General features: G+C 39.3%; 1 long non-coding RNA gene across 1 annotated transcript; it reads right to left on the bottom strand.

Moving 5' to 3' along the window:
- Positions 1–279: 279 nt before the first annotated feature.
- LOC125891367 (uncharacterized) lies at positions 280–929 on the bottom strand. Its single transcript, XR_007449628.1, has 3 exons — positions 865–929; positions 623–665; positions 280–505 (listed from the first exon to the last, which is right to left on the bottom strand). It is a non-coding gene; the product is annotated as an uncharacterized LOC125891367 (long non-coding RNA).
- Between the last annotated feature and the right edge of the window lie 10,890 nt (positions 930–11,819).

Genomic DNA, 11,819 nt, shown 5'->3' with positions numbered 1-11,819 from the left:
GTCAGAGACATCATGGGAGTGAGAGAGTCTGAAGTGATGAGATGAAATGAGAAATGGAAATGAAAATGGAAATGAATGTTACATTTTTAGTAGAAAATATTTCAAATGCAGTTCTTTCTACGCAGATTTGAACTGATTCTTCTAACTGCATTTGAATGATGAAGTTATCACAACGCACAGTAAGATGCTATATTGGGTAAATAATCAGAATGAACAGAGATTATTAATCTCTGCCACATCTGTGAAATAACAAATCCATCACAGCTTGTTTAAGAACTACAGAGATGATTTAGCTGGAGATAATGCATCTTCTTTGAGAGCCAGCCGTACCATACACTTATTTTGCGCCCTCTCCTTCTTCTTCTCTTCCAGTTTCTTGAGAATCAAATGTAAGTTTGAAACACCAAACTCAGAACAGATGCGCTCGTAGTCCTTTCTGTCAGCGTTCAGCATCGCGTCCCAGAATCTTTCATCATTTTCCCCGTCTCCTTTTTCATCTACTTTACTAAAGATATCGGGCAAATGTAAAAACATATTTATGGGCAGACAGGGATCAGTGATAAAATCACAATATGCAAAAATATCTGGTTAATTATTTTGATAATAATATCTGTTTTCTTACCTTTTCCGCAGCAGTTTTCTGAAGTCTGATGGGTTTTTGGAAGCTAAACAAAGCAAATGCAGCTCAAGTTGGTTAATTATGTCTTTTACAGCTATTCTCCAGATTTTAAGCCAATTAAAGTTATAGGGGAACTACACATTGTTTTACATCTTTTTTCAATAATTACTTACAGACTTTACGATTCTGTGACATGCACAATCAAAACCAATAATCGCAATCATGTTTACTGCATGAACTCTTACCCTCAATCACATTTAATGTTGTTGTGCAGACAGCTTTACCATATTCATTTGCAGCATAGCATTTGTATGTATCTGTTTCCGCACCAGACACTTTGTGAATCTAGAAACACAAATAACATGCAACATGGCAAGTTGTCAGATGCACAGATTGGATTCACACATTTTAACGCAGATTTACTGTGCTGTATGAGCAGTAAATACTCAGGAAGGGCTTTCACTGTTGTGAAATTATTTACCCACCTCAAATATGTGCTCTCCAGTTGCTTCATCATATTTACTCTGAAATTTTTGCTTGTCTGATATAGGGGCTTTAGCTCTTCTCCATGTCACCTCTGGTTTTGGATCCCCTTTCACCATGACCTTGAAAACAGCTAATTTCCCTGTGGGATACATGTGAATATTGCATCTTTATTTTTTCATAATTCGAACATTAGTCATTTATTGTCTTGCACCTCTTTTAAGTGACTATACAGTGGCATAGATGTGTCAGTTTTAGTGCTCTGCTATAGTGAACCCACCTTCCTTAATAGTTACTGGAGCAGGTTTACTCTGGAAATCTGGGGTGCTTTTTCCCTCTGGTATGTTCACTACATACTGCACGATCATTACTCCAGGAGTCTTAGATCTCCTCCGGATGACAGCTAAGCAAAGCCAGCAAAAATAATTATAAAAACAACCATATTAGTTAATGAGCATAGTAAAGGACTTTACAACCTCAAATTAAAACTAAAACAAACCAAAAAATAGTCACACCAAGTGGAGCGTGCTGCTTCTGGTAGAAATAAACAGATTTATTTTTTGCTACCAGCAGATGTCAGGAACGTCAAACATATTCTCAGACATGCTTGAGTGTGTGAGTGCGTGTGAGTCCTGACATTAACATTAGCCTTCAGACGACTCAGTGAACGGGCAATGTTGCACACAAATCTCTTCAGCAAATGATCGCTGCTGAGTGTCAGCTATTGTTTTGCATGTGTGCCAGCTTATTGATGACTAGCATCAATTGGGATAGTGATGTTTTAGACAAAGGGGGATTTTGATTTGGGGTGAACTGTCCCTTTTTAAATGACTCAAGTATTAATTAATAATCAAAACAGTTGCAGATCAATATTCTGTTGACCAATTAATCAATCAGTCTACCAGTCGTTTCAGCTCTAGTATGCATATTCAGTACAGTGTTCACAAAGTTAAATGAAAACGATGCAAATAAATCCACTCAAGCATTTCAAACAGCAGTGCAGGAAATCTACGCTGTGATCCTCTGCCCACTTCCTTTGCTGCTGAATGTTTTCTTATCAGACTTTGGATGTGCAAAGATAGAGGATCACACAGGAGTCGATGAAGAACAACATTAATTCGGGGATTAATGATTATTATGACAAGGACTGAAATAGGAGAACGGCCACCCTGTCAAAGGTATAACAGAGGGCGACTGATTTGACAAGATAGTAAATAGATATTTCATGTTGTCAACACAAAGACAGGACAGGCCACAGGCAGACACAGTATTCAATAATACCTAATGTATTATTCAGTATTTATTCCATTATTCATAATAATGGATGTAGCTCAGTATTGCATTCAAACAGTACAGTAGTGCATGGAGACCTCAAAAAACATTCCGTGTTTGTCTACTAGAAAAAAGCCCGGCTCTTTTATTTCACCTGACTTGCTGCCAGACACCTCATTAAAACGCTGAATGTATTGATGAACGAGGGAGAAACCTGGGTGAAAAGAAATTACACCAGATCAGTTAGAGGTACATGAGTGAATGCTATGCTATGGCTGTAGGATATGAAGTGGTGTATCTCTACAATGCGTGTCCAACAGAAGCTGTTCGTTATTAGCTGCCTCTGTGAAATTACAGGCTGTGTCCTGCAGGCATTTCCTTTATATTTGCAGAAATGATTATCCACGCCCAGTGAAGCATTTATTTGCCTTTTTACTTTTTGGTGTATGAGACTGATAGATGGATAGAGATCGAGGGAAAGAAGTGAGAGAGAGACAGAAGTAATTGAGTGAGAGACTGAAGACGGAAGTGACTCAGTCAGGCATAATGTGGAAAAGGAAAGCTCATAGAGGCCTGAATAAACTGAAGCACTGAGAGGGTCACAGTAAAGGGCAGCAGGCAGGCAACCTTAATCCAGGGATGTTTTCTTCTCATCCCTTAGTTTATCACTGAAGCCTGAGAGAGAAGACCTTTAGTCAACTGGCTTTTCAAAGTGCCTGTCAGCTGGGCAAACTCCAACCGGCATAGTTTCTATGAATTTTATAAGTTACCGAAGATGCTGTGCATCATGTGGCTGGAGTGAATATTTTCATGTTTCATTGGCTTTTACAGGTGCCGTGTATGTTAAAGTAGTTTCAATGATAAAGCTGTGAACCTGCAGTTACTGTTTTTTTTTTTTTTGCCATTTGGGGGCAGCAGAAACATGTTTGTAACACAACATTGACATGTTAACACCTTTGAGCTTGATTCAAACCTGTTGACAAATGACCTAGAGTTGTCTTGCTTTGGTCCGAATTAGGGACTCATTTGTTATAAAGTTGTATAATTGCCTAGAGCTGGTTTGTGTTCTCACGGCAGCATTTACAAGCGGAAGAAGAGTACACTTGCAAGATAAATGTGACAATTTCTAATGTCGCAATGTAGGGACAACTACGCAGGTTGATTTTAGCGCTGGTCATCGTGGACTATATTGCTGTCATTGTTCATTTTAGGCAAGCCATACAGTTTGAAAACGAGGCGCGGCTCCAACTAGAAAACAATGTTTTGATGCATTGGATGTGCTGAATGTGCATATTAAGGCAGTACAGGAGGAGGTGCACATTAATAATCCTCCGGGACTGTAACATGCTCATGTTTAACCCAAACAATGTGTCATGTGACTGCAGTTGGTTCAGATCCAGGTCGGAACACGTTCTCACCACAACTGAACTGTAACTGGACCGAGACCACCTCTTCAAGAAGGCCTCGGTACGGTTGTTTTGGTGCTGAGTGTGATTGCTGTGTTCACACCTGCCCAGATGAACCGCACCTAGGGGGCAAACGAACTTGAGTTCAACTGAACCAAACCAAACAGGGCAGGTGTGAAGCATCCTTATTTATTTCCTGCCCTGCGGTTTTTGCAAAAGCCACTAGCACAGAGCTTTTTCTCTAAAAACAGCTACCTGCTGCAGCCACAGCCGACACACAGCTGTGAGAGTAAACCAAAACAGTACAGTTGTGGTCTGGAAAGCTCAACAACAAGCTGAAACTCACCTCTGCAGGTTCATCACTACAAGGGACGCTTCACATGGTCACATTGTTTTCACATTGTCCTATAATACATTGTTATAATAAAAACATTATTTCTTGCTGCTTTAAACAAATACATGTTTAGTGTCAGGGTGCCACGGTGGTGCAGTATATGTAAATGTCAGTGTTGAAGCCTGAATATGACTAGATTTGCTGATGTAACAGCCACTTTATGTTTCAAAGTGTTAAAAGCCACTGTCTTGATGCACCACTCTGTCAGTGTATACAATATGGAGAGCTTTGTTACCCTTGAAATTGTTTGTTGACTCCAACAATATGTTTTGTTTTTGGCAGGATTAGTGGCAGCTCATTTTTCGACACTCTTGTTGATGAATTAACTTGCACACAGTTGTCTGTATATGAGACAGTAATTAAAGTGATTTGCTCATGTCAAAGACTAATGTGAGCTTTCATTACAGATAATCACCACCAAACAATGGAATCAAACAATGTTGTCTGTTTTTGTTAAAAATAATCATGTGTTCTGCTCACTTGTGTAACAGTTTCAGTCACTGAAGGTTTTTTGCTTTACAAAACATCACTGCCAAATTTTTGATTAAAGTGAAAGCATATAATTATTGTTTTATTTTGATATTTAGGATTAAACCAATGTAGTTTCTCGGACACTGTTCGGTGTGCTGCTGCACCACTTTATGTTTGCAATAGATGGACACCATACCACTTAATTATTGTTTAAATAAGTAAAAAGAACAAGAGTTGGTAGAAAAAAAGAGAAATTTGCAGAGGAAGGCAGGATTCTAGTACTGTACATTGTCTGTTGGTGGTGGGACCTGCGTTCTTCGTCCTTTTCCACATTTTGGCAACAGTCAAAAAGATGACCTGCAAAAAGAATTTGAACAACATAACCATTAGTACCAATGATAAGACCAGTCATCAATGATTCTTTGCATTATAAAGTATCATCTGTGTGCATTTATGTTCCTTGTTCTGTATTTTTTTTTCAAAAACAATAATATTAACATTGTTGTTCCAGATCATAACAAATAGGTTGATACTTTACAGAGTAGTATACAGTAAAATTCTAGAAAGAACTAGAAGTAGAAGAAGTAGAAAGAACTGTTAAGAAAAGAGATACTTCAGGAGTTAAAGTTTTAAAATCCTGATTTTGAAATCGGGTTGCATGTTGCACATAAGGAGAAACTTCACAGGTGTTTTTCTCCATAAACACAAACATGCAAACACTGAAAAAGTTGACTACAACAGGATGTATGGTGGCACGGTGGGGTAGTGGTTGGCACAAAAGGGTTCCCGGTTCGATCCCGGGTGTGGGAGCCCTTCTGTGTGGAGTTTGCATGTTCTCCCTGTGTCAGCGTGGGTTCTCTCTGGGCACTCCGGCTTCCTCCCACAGTCCAAAGACATGCAGATTGGGGACTAGGTTAACTGATAACTAAATTGTCCATAGGTGTGAATGTGAGCGTGAATGGTTGTTTGTCTCTATGTGTCAGCCCTGCGATAGTCTGGCGACCTGTCTAGGGTGTACCCTGCCTCTTGCCCGATGTCAGCTGGGATAGGCTCCAGCCCCCCGCGACCCTCAAGAGGATGAAGCGGTTAGAAGATGGATGGATGGATGGATGGACAACAGAATGTTATTTAGATTGTCGTGCCAGAGGGAGCATGAATGCAACACCTCACGTGATCTAATGGAGAAGCAAATGTAAACCAAAGGGAGACTGACGTGGTGCGACAACTTACTGTATTATTAATAATTCTTTGCAGTAAGACAAACAAAAGCAGAGGGCTAAATTAGTCTGTTTGAGGAAATGGTTGGGGACATGGTATCAAACAAGGGGGACAAGAACTGGATTTAAGATTTTCATATTTATGCTAACTGACATTAGCTTCAAGAAGAGCTAGAATGCTTAGTTTTGCTCGGCAACACCCATCGCTGCTCCAGTCCATACTGACGTGATCATAACTGTAATCATGCAGATTTTAAATCCTAAATATCCGATGTGTTTGAAATTATTGGGGCAGTCCTGATGAGTCTATGAGCAGTTCCCTAGGTTTAAGACTGGATCTGTAAACCTCTCACATTACCAGATAATCTGGGCAGAACATCAGTGCTGATCAGATATCAGATAAGTCCCAGACCAGATATCACCACTGATTGTTAGGAGGGGTGAATCAGGGATAAATTGGCTCAAAACTCCTGTAGACTGAGCCCGGCTTAAGTACATAGTCTTCGGCACTGAAAAGCATCATTCAGCCACTTGCCAAGATATCCATTGATTTTTTTTCTCTACAGCACCTTTAGATTGCTGGACCTAAATACTATATATTAACAAGTACTGCACTGGCAATGTCCTGTTCTCATTTTATAGGTACTACTTGAAAACGATAGAATAGAATCTTATGTAAGTAGATCAATGACAGACAGTCATACACAGCATATGAGAAGGAATATGTCACCCACAAAATGACCATTTGTATATGAATTACTCACCAAGTGTTGCCTTGAATCATGCAGAAAACTTTTTCTTGCATGCCTCCCATGGTGAACGGAGAATCCAAAAAAGGGGAACATTCTTCTTGAACTGAAGTGAATGGGGGCCTTGTTTCACAACAGCAAAACTGTATCAAAGCATCCATTAACGAACATGCACAAACTTGTGTTGTATAATTTAAGTCTCATTTATCCCATTGTATGCTCAGTACTTCCCAAACACATACATTTTTGCTATTATATTACTATTAAAACTCATTCACAAAAAACAGTTGGGTGCCTGTGCTCAGGCTTTCTCAGGGTGAACTACTCGTAGGCGTCATTGTCTTATATGCAAAATGCATGTGTTTAGGAAGTTCTGAACATAAATCTGGACAAATGAGAAGTAAACAGAACTCTCTCTTCACAGGTAGTCTCAAGGATCAGGTGCTGGTCGACTGCAGGAACATCTCAGATAAAATCATCAACATAAACCACCGCACACTGAACTGAATTACTGTTAAGAGCGAACAACACATTTCGCTCATGGCTTCTTTGGGTTTGCTCAATAGAATCAAGTGAGCAATCACAGGTGTGCTAAATATACATGGGTCACATGACTAATTATCACGGTTAATTCACTTTTCTTTTTCCATATTATTTCTTTCACATTCATTAAAAACATTTTTCAAAAGAAAATTTTCTATTCATCCAAAACGTATAATAAAATTACACAAAAAAAGATTCATAAAGAGTACAAGAATTACAATTAATATGTGATTAAACCTCATCCCATTACGTAGATGACTGAGAAGAAGATTTTATAAAGAAAGATGGACTGCAGGTCCTACTTCTGTCTCTCCCTCAAACCTGAAGAAGCGGGCTGTTTGCTCTTAATAAAATCACAGAAATTCAGTTCAGTCTGTGGTGGTTTATGTTGATGATTTTATCTTAACAAATGAGACACGGCATGAGTTTGTGAGTGTTTGTTCACAGAGGTTGTTATATTGGTTTGCTGTTGTTAAGCACGTTGCCCAGTGACTTCAGTTATTGATCAGTGTTCAATGATAAATGTTTTTGGATTCCCCATTCACTGTGGAAATGAGAAAAAGTGTTTTTCACAAATTCAAGGTAAGATGTGGTGGACAATTGATATCCAAATGATTTTGCGGCTGAAATATTCTTTTATTAAAGGGGGAACAATGGCCATTTTTATAATTAATAAATGTTATTACTATGGTCTGAGACAGTCTAAAAATATTAGCAAACATGAGCAACTCTCTCTTAAATCCAAAATCTTGATTGCTGAAACCCCTTTACGCTGTTGCCTTTATTTGTGACTAGACAAATACCTGAAACAGCCAATTACAAAAGATTAAGATATTCCCATTATGTTGACAGTCAGATCCAACTGTTGTGTCATAGGTTGCATAACTCGCATAAAACTGCCTGATTTACTGTGTCTGCCCATGTCTGTCTACGCATGCTTTGAGGCTTATGGGTGAGGAAAGGTGAAACGGTCAACCTGTTATGTTTATTATGACTTGAGGCTTGTTCTTTCCTGTGAGCATCACACTCAGTGTGGAATACATACGCTTCCTGTGCTAATAGGGATACAACACAGTGTTGATTCAACCAGTTACGACAGTTCAAAAGTCTAAGCGAAAAGCTTTGTTGAACTTGTTTTTTAAATGTTCTCTGAAGTAAGTATCAGATGCCTTTACAAATTAATTCCTAAAGGGATGGGAGCAGTTACTGCTTATGTAACACAAAAAGCATTAAGACGAAGATTTTTTGACAGGAAAGATTATGCAAATTGTTATATTCAGGACCGTTCTGCGGGCTTACAAACATTAATACGGTGGTCATTGAGAAGCCGAGTCATACTGAGTGCAGGACAAAAAACACTGATGGTGCTCAGCTCCCAAGCTAAAGTTAGCTGTGACCCTGTAATACCTTCATATGATTACACCAAGCCTTGCTGCAGATTATTGCTGCTTTGAGATCTCCATTCTCAGAAGTAATATGCTCCAAATTAGATGCTCTCAGTACATCCATGTTTTCAAAGTTCAGTAATGATAAATAATATGAAAACCTGACAAACAGAGAGTGTGAAGGAGTGTGAAGGAGTGCGATGCAGCGAGATTAATTTTGTCTTTATTAAAGCTGAATATTTCATCTATCTGTTCCTATCCGGTGATAATTGCATTGCCAAACTTTATTGTGTTTTCATCACAGATTGAAAATAGAAGGTAATTAAATGATAGAGGAATGAGTCTTTCATACACCACCATGCCAACAGTACAGAACAAACAGAGTGAAAATCAACTCTTTGATCCGGTCTCCCTTTAAATAGAAAGCTCTGATTCCTCTCGAGAGCATCCCATAAATCCCCCAGTTGTTCTACCTCTATCATTTCATATACTGTAATCCACCTAGATAACACGAAGAAGCAAGGGTCAGGATGCAGGTCTTCGTCACACACAGACACAAACAAATGGAGAGGAAGAGTGGTTTACCTGTCTACAGCTCTGTCCTCACTCCCACTGAGACTCTGAAGCTGGTTTATAGACGGTGTAAACTGGCTGCCTTCTGGGGTTTACTCTATATTAAATCCTCTTGGAGAACACGTTTGATTTTGCTGCCTGCAAGCTTGTGCCTAGACAGTGACTGTCAAGGAGAGGCTTCTTCTGTTTAGGCAGATGGATGCTCAAAGCGGGTGGGTTATTATTAAAGGGAAGCGGGGTGGGTGGTGGTGGTGGTGGTGGTGGAGGGGAGGGGGGGCACTGCATGAGGTAAGAAGGGATGAATAGCCCGAAGGAGAGGGAAGGGCTACCAATGACAAGTTAGTGGTGAAGTTTATCTCTCACTGCGGTAATTGCTGGTGACAGCGTACTCATCTTTCACTGAACAGATGCTGACAAGGAAATGATTGGTGAGTTTGTTTTGTTGGTGCTGTATCTGATTCTTACAGATACCATATCAACCGTCATGGGGTTGGTAGTGCTTTGAGTTCCTGTTAAGTGGAGTGTTAATTGCTGAAAGTGCAGACAAATCACTTCAAAAGATACATGTTAGAGTTTGAGCTGTCACCCCAGGCTGTGATGAAAACACACACAGCATGAAGTGCTGCTTAAACTCTGGTAGTTTAATGGGTGGTGGCAAGCAGGTAACTTGGCACAGACAGGCATTGCTATTAATTTGGACTGTAAAGCTAATAAAAGAACGTGGCTGGAAGTCAAACTCTCCATTGAACTTAAAGCTAGTATGATGTTAAAGCTAATTCACATTTTGATCTCGAACTCAACCCCATCTGCTATTGAAGTTCACACACTGTGAATAAGGTACTTATCCCCTTGTCTGCTGTGTGCTTCTTACATTACATAATCAAGGTCATGGCATTTATGAGGTATAAGCTCCTCTTGTCATGGCTTTGAGGCTGTTGTGACTTCAGAAAGGGAAGGTTAAATGAAGAACAAGGCATTAATGGTGTCAAGGTCAAATACTGGATTGTCTATTAAAGTCATCACATAATAATTCAGACTGTATACATGTTCTGTCTTTTAATTTGTGTAATGTCCATGGCTTATGGCGCTTAAGAATATACATTGACATAAACAGATGACTGCAGCAGGTGATAAACATCAACGGTTGACTTTAACACACTTTGTTTTTGCAGTTGCTGATCTAATTTCCTTATGGGAGGTAACTATATTTGATACCTGTTATGTTCTCTCCATGGAAACGTGTTTGTTTTTTTGCCACATTAGCAGCATGGCTCTAGGAATGGCAGTGCTGTCCAGTCTGTCAATCTGTTGGTCCACTGGTCCACCACTCTGATCCAGAGGGACAACTACTGAACAGATTGCCATTCAGCGATACACACACATCCACGGTTCCCAGACAGCGACTCGTAATGACTTTGGTGATCCCTGACTTTTCATTTATCACCACTAGCAGACAATTTCCACTCTTTATCTGTACTTTAATATTAATGGTCGCATAGCATACTAATGTTGGCATGCTAACGTGTGAAACATAAGCTTTTAACACGATCCTAATTGTGAGCATATTGCCATGCTAACATGGCACCTGGCATGAACGTGTTGGCATGCTAATATTAGCATTCATCTCAAAGCGTAGCCTAGCCCAACAGCTGAGGTTGATGAAGTGATGTCTGACAATGCAGAGCTGAGCCCAACAATTCGAGTATCAGATATCCTGAAATGGCTTTTCTAACAGCTAGTGTTGTCATGATACCAAAATTATGACCTCAGTATAATACCTGCCTAAATATCTTGATACCAATACTGAAACAATACCATGGCAAAATTCTCTGCCAAAGAGGTGTAATCAGCCATTTTTGTTCAGTCTACTTTGGTGTACTGCTGTAATGCGCAGGCTAATAATGCTAGAAGTGCCAGATTTACAGTTAATGTCACTTCTATTCAGTATTTTCATGCTCAAAAATTGTAGTTTATATGCTTTTAAGTGTTGTTTGTTTTTTATACCTGTAGGTATGTTTTTGACAATGAATTAGTACATTTAAAACATTAATAATTGGATTATTGTAAATAATTAGATCAAGGTCATAGTGTTCTTAAAGCTTTTACATGATTTGCAGTAATTTCATGACCTAATTCTTGATAACCACATCTCATTTATTAAACAGCATTTAATAACACTCAGTACACCTCATTGGCAAAGGTCTGAGCTCAACTGAGTGCATTTTCTAGTGATATAAATAATTACTGACAAAAATGTACATGCCATGATTACATAACATGTATAAATTGATCATTGCATAACTGTAATTGCCTGGTTTTTAGACTCTGTTAATATTATCAATGTGAGTGTTGCATTTGCCCAGAGATGTTGATCATGATGATAAAGCCAAGTCAGCCAAACAGTTAGCCTGTCATTGCCCCTAATTGCCTTGTCTAACTGCTGCTTGTCACAAAATAAATCGTACTCGCTTGAATTATATCTGAGAGCATGGCACTATTTATGTTATCTATTGCATTCACTAACCTGTCACTCTTTGAATAGGTCGGCATGCCTGTCAGTGAGATGCTGTGCTGAGTTTGATGTGTTAGCTGTTTGGGTCTGTGAAGGTTTAAAATATTTACAGATGGCCTTCGTGGTGGGCTTGCCATGTATGTCAGCTACGGCAGCCAAATAATGCCATATTTCGCTTCACGCGTCTGGGTCTTT

Source organism: Epinephelus fuscoguttatus, linkage group LG7, assembly GCF_011397635.1.
Source record: "Epinephelus fuscoguttatus linkage group LG7, E.fuscoguttatus.final_Chr_v1".
Classification (NCBI taxonomy): Eukaryota; Metazoa; Chordata; class Actinopteri; order Perciformes; family Serranidae; genus Epinephelus; species Epinephelus fuscoguttatus.
This window is presented reverse-complemented; position numbering and strand designations above follow the sequence as displayed.